Genomic DNA, 8245 nt, shown 5'->3' on the forward strand with positions numbered 1-8245 from the left:
TTGGCAGAGGGAGGAAGGAGGCATCTGGACTGGGGAACAAGTCTATATAGCGACTGCAATAGCTCTTGACTATGTGTAACATTTTTTGGAGTCCATTGTAGAACCGTTATGAATTCTCTTATAAAGACATGTCTGAAAGGCAAAGGAAGGTTCTCCGCGCTTCTGCCGTTTAGCGACAATCCGGTGCAACCAGGCCATCCTTTTTTTTTGTTTCTTTTTCATGTGACAGTAAACAAATTTATTTTGTCATCTGCACATTTACAGCTGGAATTTAGGGAATTCAAATACAACATCTTTGCCTGTGAGCTTCTTGTAGACACCGGAGAAAGTCTCCACTTTGTGTTCAACATTGTTCTGCTGTGCCTTGTCGAGGTGGACCTTGATGAGCCGACTGGCGTCCAGTTTCACACGGATCCTCTTGCCAACGATCTCACTGGGATAGACAAGGTCCTCAAGGATGGCATCGTGCACGGCTGTCAGAGTACGACTCCTTGGGCGCTTCTGCTTATTCTTTGTACGGCTTTTCCTTGTTAGCTTGGGCAGAATTCTCCTCTGAGCAATGAAGACCACGTGCTTGCCACTGAACTTCTTCTCCAGCTCACGCACGAGCCGCACCTGGATCTTCTGGAAGGACTTCAGCTGGGGCACAGGCACGAAGATGATGATGGCTTTCCTGCTGCCACCCACTTCGATTTCTTCGAGCAGCGGTGATGTTAAGCTCCCGCAGCTGAGCCTTCAGGTCTGAGTTCATCTCCAGCTCCAGTAGAGCCTGGGAAATACCACACTCGAACTCGTCTGGCTTTTCGCCATTGGGCTTCACGATTTTCGCGCTAGAACTGAACATGGCCTATGTCTCATACAACGACGGCCTGGGAAGAGAACGTATTCTCAACCAGGCCATCCTTGATGGACTCTGATGAAGAGGTTACACATCGAAGCGTTAGTCAATGATGTTTTGCACCTTTAAGTAAATAAAACAATAAGAAGACATCTGAGCTGCACCGGCGTCCCTCTCCTCCTCTTCACATGTCCGAAAGGCTCTGGATAGAGCATGTGTCCATCAGCATATATGTATTGATTTACATACACTTGATTTTACATACACACTTGATTTTACATACACACTTGATTTTACATACATACTTGATTCACTCTTGTGACAACTACACCACCATGGCACATTTATCTAATTGATTACTGGCTGTTCTCACAACTCTGTGAAATTCATGCAAAGCTGCGCTGGCATGCGAGGAGATGGCTTCTTCTATTCTCTTGCTACACTCCGATCAGAGGTCAAATGCAGCGAAATGGACAGTGGTCTTCTTTTGTCATGCGCAAATATGACTGACCACGGCGCTGGTAGTCTGGAGTCCTTTCACCATGCTGTCCTGTACAGTCCAGGCTTGCGTGACAGTGGAGAGCGAGACAAAAGGGAACAAGAGAGCGACGTGAGCGAGTGAGAGGAAGGTAACTTCGATGGTGTATTGATTCAGGATTCAGCGGTGGAAGGGTGGCCCAGACTAACCTTCTGTATCACATACATCATTGTGGCGCGCTGGTAGCGGCGGGTGCTGCTGAGGAGTCTGTAGCCAGCCAGGGTTTCTCTGAAATGGTCATTATCCTTTTATACGCAGTATTGACTTTCAGCACTTTTCTCAAGGAACTCTTCACAAAACTCTTTCCTACCACAGAATACATTTGAAACAAGCGGATAAAAAACCAAGGGCATGACAAATGCATTACTTCATATCAACATGCAAATACCCTGTGGCGTTTGGACAAAATAAATAAATATATAAATAACCATGGTGAATAAAAGAAAAATCAATGCAAATGAATATAAAGCATAAGGGAATCACACAATATAGACTTCACAAAAAACTTAAAGTTTTGTTCAAGGATATCTCCTCTGAAATTGAAGCTATTCTGTTGTAGCACTAGGTAGAGAAAATGGTGTGTGTGTGTGTGTGTGTGTGTGTGTGTGTGCGTGTGTGTGTGCGTGTGTGCGTGTGTGGAGTCAAAGATGTGAGGTTCATTCTGAAGCTTGCAGTGCGGAGAACAATAATTGAAAATGCACTCATCTGATTGTCTCCCTGTCAACAAGACAATTATTATAATAAGCCAGATCGATCAAACCGTTAAAGGACATAAAATATTTGGGAAAAAGAGAGAGAAAGAGAGTAGGGGGAAAGCTTGTGTGCAGGGTTTCAGGAACCTTCCCCAACCGCCCAGGAACTGAGCAAGAAAATCATTTTTTTTATTTTTTTCTGCAACTAATTGGTATCAGAACAACATAGAGTCCCCATCAGCTTGGTTCTATATGAATTACGAGGTAATTGAACTTTATTGAATTTGGCACCCAAACGCACCACGTTTGCTAACATTAGCAGTTTTCAGTAACTGGCCCGGCTCCTGCTAATGTTAGCCAATTAGCCATCTAGATCACACAATTTAGAGGTAAATCGTTCTTGACGAGAACATCTAATATTTATAGATTTCTAAACGCTTTTAATAAATATGCTAATGTCTTTCTAATACCTAGGATCTCTAATGGCGAAGTGCACAGTCCATCAATAAGCAACCATCTTGCAAGCTAGGCTCCTAGGAAAATCAACCTTTGGTTTCTTGACTAAATATTCAGACACACACTCACACACACAAACACACGTGTGCATGCAGAGACATATGTGCACGCAATTCACACACACCGTGTAGGCTATATGACGTAAGACCAGAGATGGGGAACCCAGCTTCAGATAAAAGTCCTATCATGTATTATAATAATAATAATAATAATAAGCTTTATTTGTATAGCACCTTTCAAACACAGAATGCAGCTCAAAGTGCTTTACATTTGAAGCATGTAACACAATAATAGCAGGGCTCTACACTAACATTTTTTTCCAGGAGCACTTGTGCCCCCAAGTTAAAAAATTTAGGAGCACAGACAAAAATTTGGGAGCACAGTCAGTTCTGTACTTAACTTAGACATAATCTAACATTACACTGCAGCTAACAGTTAAACATGCCAGTGCACCAATTGCGAATATTAAGAATGACTGACAACATTTAGGCTACAGGAAACAGGATTTTAAAGATCAGTGCCTACTTTATTTTCAGTCTGTTTTATTTTCCTACATTTTGTTAATGTAAAATAATATAATACATTGCCATATTTGCATTTAGCCTGTATATCAAGTATCCTGCCAAATGTAGGCTAATTTATTTATTTGTGAATCCACCTGTAGCTAATCCAAATATGCCCATGTGACCTATCTGACTGCATACTGCCTAATACTACTACTAAAACAGTCAATTTTCTCTTCCACAAAACATAGTCTAATCAAGGATATATATATATTTTTATACTTTTATTTTTTTATTTGAAATATCTGCATTGATGGGGGCAGTAGCCAAACGTTAGGCCTACACTCGTTTTGCACTTAAGCTTGTATTTGGTGTAAACAAACAAGCATGCGTGGAAGCTTGGAGTTGTCAGTAGCGTTCTACCTTTGAATAAAATGGGAGTATTATGGGAAGCTACTTTTATGCCTGTTCGCTACAGCTATATTTACCATATTGCAGCCAATACGTCAACTGAGCTAAAAAGCATGTTAGGTTACCTTTCCTTCTCTCACTGCATTCTCAGAATCTTATCCTGTTCCTCCTATATCCGATTAATTCGGTGGATAGAAGGCGGAAGAACTAATTTCTTCAATCTTTTCATCTTGGCTGGCTAGTCTAACTTTCCGCTTTCTCTGCGCGCTCATGGATTTCATAGAAGCGACTACTACTATCGAGTCCCAACGCGAAACTGCTAACGTTGATGGGAGGTGTAGTTTTATGCTGCATTCGCGACGTGATTCTATGGTTTGCACCAGTACTGTTTCTCGATGTTGCGGTGTATTTTGTAGACAAACATTGACATGGTTAGAAGTCATTCGCACCAGTGCGCCTAAATATTTTTTTGCACTCGCACGTCATCATTTTTACTCGCGAGTGAAATGGGCGCACTGTAGAGCCCTGAATAGTCAGTCAGTCATTATCAATCACTTTTCTTCATTGCTAATTAGTGGGTACCTGTGTACCTCACTAATTAGCTCATCTACCTGACTACCGGTAATAAGAATCAGATGGTTTAGTGAATGGTTGGAATAAATATGTGGTAGGACTTTTACTTTCTGAAGCCTGAGAGCCTCTTCACTACAGCACACATCTCAAAGCAGTGATTCAGGTGGAGGTGGGAGACCAGTGCCTCCGTCTTAGCAGAGTGCTACGTCTGGGAGCTGGTGCTACGAAGAAGTCAGGAAGAGTGATGAGCGCAGAGCAACTGTGTGGACGTTCCATGACCGAAGCTCATTGTTCTGTGAATCACGAGCTGGGCAGGAATGGCTATTTGCATTGAGATAAAATCTCTTCTTTTAAAATCAAAGGGAGGCATGTTAGAAGAAAGACAAGGCAAGCACACAAGCATGTTTAATCCTGTTAGGGTGTGACTGACAGCAATGAGGTCTCACTACAGTAACAGCCAACTGAACTTGCAAGTAGGAGACTCTCCCTGTAAGGAAGTTTCTCCAATAACGTAGCAGCAGTCTGGGAAAATTAGCTGTTCAAGCCCAATATTCCTCAAGACCTCTGTGTAGAACATTTACAGGATCACTGTTCACTAATGTGGCCTTTCCTTATAAATACAAGTCCTGGACTGGGCTGGGCTGGACTGGGGTAGCATAGCGAGGATGCTAAATATCCCTGTTAGATGTACTGTAGTTTGTTTGGGATGTGTGTCACGAAGCTCAAGGAGCGCAGAGAGTGGAGTTTGCCGAGAGGGATGTGACAGCACAAAGGCCATGACTGACATGTGGGCCACCTGGACTCGCACTGGGATGATGCAACGCAGACAAACCAGCTGCACGGGCCGCTCGTCTCCACAACAATCTCCACGGACACCAGGCCCAGTCTGAGCCCAGCCCAGCCCAGCCCAGTCCAGTCCAGTCCAGCCCGGCCTCGCCAGCCAGAAGGACGTCTTTTACTCTCCGGCTCTCTATTTTGTTATGCTCTCTCCCCATGTCTTGCAGAGGCAATTTCAGTGTGGTTGCACACAGTAAGAGCACTTTGATGCATTTCCACTCTGTCTCCCTGATATCTAAATTACACGTCTTTGTGTGCAGTTTCCATCTCCTGACAAATACATTTGTGTGTGTCTCTGTGTGTATGCGTGTGTGTGTGTGTGTGTGTGTGTGTGTGTGTGTGTGTGTGTGTGTGTGTGTGTGCGCGCGTCAGTGCGTGGGTGAAAATATTGTGCAGCGATTTTATGCAGTTCTTTAATTTTTTACCAGCTTGGTGATGATATGATACTGCTCTTCCCAAGGGAAGGAAAAATACAAAGAGGAAGAGAGAGGGAGAGAGAGAGGGAGAGAGAGGGAGAGAGAGCGTGAGAGGGAGAGAGAGAGAGTATGAGTGAGAGAGAGTGTGAGAGAAAGAGAGAGAGATAGAGAGAGAGCATGAGGGAGAGAGAGAGAGAGAGAGAGAGAGAGAGAGAGAGACCTAAGTAGTATGTGTAGTGCTCTGGTATTCCTGTACCTGAGTCATTCCCCTCTCCATGTCCCACTGACGCTTGGTGAGAAACTAGGACAAAAGGCCAGAGTTCTCCATGCTCTATCATCCACAGCAACTGGGGCTTGACTGCATGTGTGTATGCGAGTATATAGGCTATGTGTACCTTTGTGTGTGTGTGTGTGTGTGTGTATGTGTGTGTGTGTGTGTGTGTGTGTGTGTGTGTGTGTATGTGTGCCTTTGTGTGTGTGTGTGCGTGTGTGTGTGTGCGTGTGTGTGTGTGTGTGTGTGTGTATGTGTGCCTTTGTGTGTGTGTGTTCCTGTATATGTGTGCATTAGTAGTCACTGTGGTTGTGCCTTTTGTGTGTGGGGGTGTGTGTCAGCAAGTGTCCATACCCAAAGGAGAGCCCCTCCAACACATGCAATAAATTATTAGTTCTGCTGTAATTATGGACAAGATGTGTGTGAAGGCCTGCATACTGATGCCCTGAACCACCCAGCACAAGAGTCTTCAGGCTTTACTCACAACTCTAATGGCCAGCAGGTCGGCATCAATGAGCTCCTACTTGTGTGTGTGTGTGTGTGTGTGTGTGTGTGTGTGTGTGTGTGCGCGCGCGTGTGTGTGTGCATGTGTGTGTGTGCGTGTGTGCGTGCGTGTGTGTGTGTGTGTGTGTGTGCGTGTGTGTGTGTGTGTGTGTGTGCATGCATGTGTGTGTGTGTGCGTGTGCGCATGTGTGTGTGTGTGTGTGCATGTGCGTGTTTGTGTGCGTGTGTGTGCGTGTGTGTCCCATGTGTGCTCATGCTGGAAAGTCATTACTGTCAGGGTTTGCCGCTAATGATCTATCCTGAGGAGGTGAATGCCCTAGGCTGGACTCGGCAACCAAAAACAGCTGCACGGCGTCAGTGATATGTAGCCAATTGCATGTCATCCCATCTCAGCTGCTTTCATACACATTGGGAAAGAGAGGGAAAGACAACATAACGCACTGCATCCGCACCAGAAAATACGTCTGAGTTTCCTTGGTAGTTAGTCAGAGATAATATCACGCCTCATTATGGTCAAGCACTTTGGGTTGAGCAAGAGAGAGAGAGACTGAGGCCCAGAGACAGAGGGAGAGTGCTTTGTCTCCAAGGAGACAATGTCCTCTGAAGCAGCGCACTTTAGGTAGTGCAGAGAAGTGCATTCATGAAGGAAGCAATGAAAGACAGATCAAAGGAAATTGACGGATAAATAAATGAGTAACTGAACAAGACAACTTATTGTCATCCCGAATAGAGGTAGCTGATTCAGAGATAAGATAGGAAATGTGCCTGCTTATTAAAAACAGATAAGACTTATAGAGCGGGAGGCACAAGTGAAGGGAGCTGAAGAAGAACTTTAAAAAAGGAGATTCAAAGACATGAAAGCGGATGGAGAGGGCCTTCACAACACTTCCCTTAAGTCTCTTAATTTCATTAAACTTGTAAAAATATCAGGCAACACGTGTGAAGATTAGAGCCGTTTGGGAGAGCGAGCCTCGCACACATCCCTCTGCATTACCAAGTCAAACAGACGCGAGGCAGAGCTCTGCGCCTCTGCGTCGCGTTCACCTCAAACAAGCCCGAGCAACACACCCACACCATGGAAACAACAGCGCAGCCAGCCGCTCAGCCAGCCATCCGTCCACTTCTGGGCTTTTCCATGGCCAAGCTCCTCCGCTGCTGATCAAGGCTTTTGTCACGCCGCCTCATCTTGGTGCACAGGAACACTAGGAGCAAATTATGGGTGAAATGTTGTGTTTTTCATTGTTGTTGTTTTTTGTGTGTTCCTTTTCACTGGATGACTGAGGCTTGCTCTCAGAAAGAAACACAATTTCAAAATCAGTGCGGTTTTTTTAGTTGTTTTTTTTTTTTACAGTAAATGGGAGAAAACAGTCTTAGAAGATAGTTTTTTGAACGTCGCTTTGAAACACTCTCACAAGCCTATGTTCATACACACGGATTCACACACACACAATAGGATGGATACCGAGCACATTTATCCTGCGAGCTCCCAAATGCAATTCTCTTGAATACAACCAAACATACAAAAGAGTGCAGACTTGAGTAGCTCCTCTCTCTCTCTCTCTCTCTCTCTCTCTCTCTCTCTCTCTCTCTCTCTCTCTCTATCTCTCTCTCTCTCTCTCTTGCCTTCTCTAAACACAACAGGCAATCAGCGACTTGCCTCACTTCACACAGACCCTCCTAATTCCCTCTGTCCCTGCCTCCATACACACGGGCCAAACAATAGCATGAGTACAGTACTCATCCTGGGCCTCTCTCTCTCTCTCTCTCTCTCTCTCTCTCTCTCTCTCTCTCTCTCTCTTCTGCAGTTTCAGCTCATCATCCTACTGCACTAACATCTGCAGCATCCTTTCTTGCTGTGGTGGTGGTTGACACACACAGACAAGGTCACGTGGCTTCAATGAAGTCAAGGAAAATCAAATGAGTGATTGTGCTTCCCGTATTCAAGTTATATCAAATTATACAGTACTGCTATTTGCCATATTTAATGAAACCATGTTGTGTATAAGTCTTGCGCTGCTTTGACATACTACACTGAGTCAACATGACAGAAATTGCTTCTTAATGTAGACTTCACAGATGTTCTTTTCCCCTTAAAGGCGCAGTTTTGTGTAAAGCTGCTAGTCTCCAAGGGCCTTGGGAGTTACTA

The 8245-nt window shown here is 44.5% G+C and overlaps 1 pseudogene; it reads right to left on the reverse strand.

Moving 5' to 3' along the window:
* Positions 1 to 206: 206 nt before the first annotated feature.
* On the reverse strand, positions 207 to 882 carry LOC143135294 (small ribosomal subunit protein eS7 pseudogene; annotated as a pseudogene).
* Positions 883 to 8245: the final 7363 nt, after the last annotated feature.

This window comes from Alosa pseudoharengus, unplaced genomic scaffold (assembly GCF_046254945.1).
Source record: "Alosa pseudoharengus isolate Yale_2024_CS ecotype anadromous, Long Island Sound unplaced genomic scaffold, YU_APseudo_1.1 YU_APseudo_1.1_scf_2, whole genome shotgun sequence".
Taxonomy (NCBI): Eukaryota; Metazoa; Chordata; class Actinopteri; order Clupeiformes; family Clupeidae; genus Alosa; species Alosa pseudoharengus.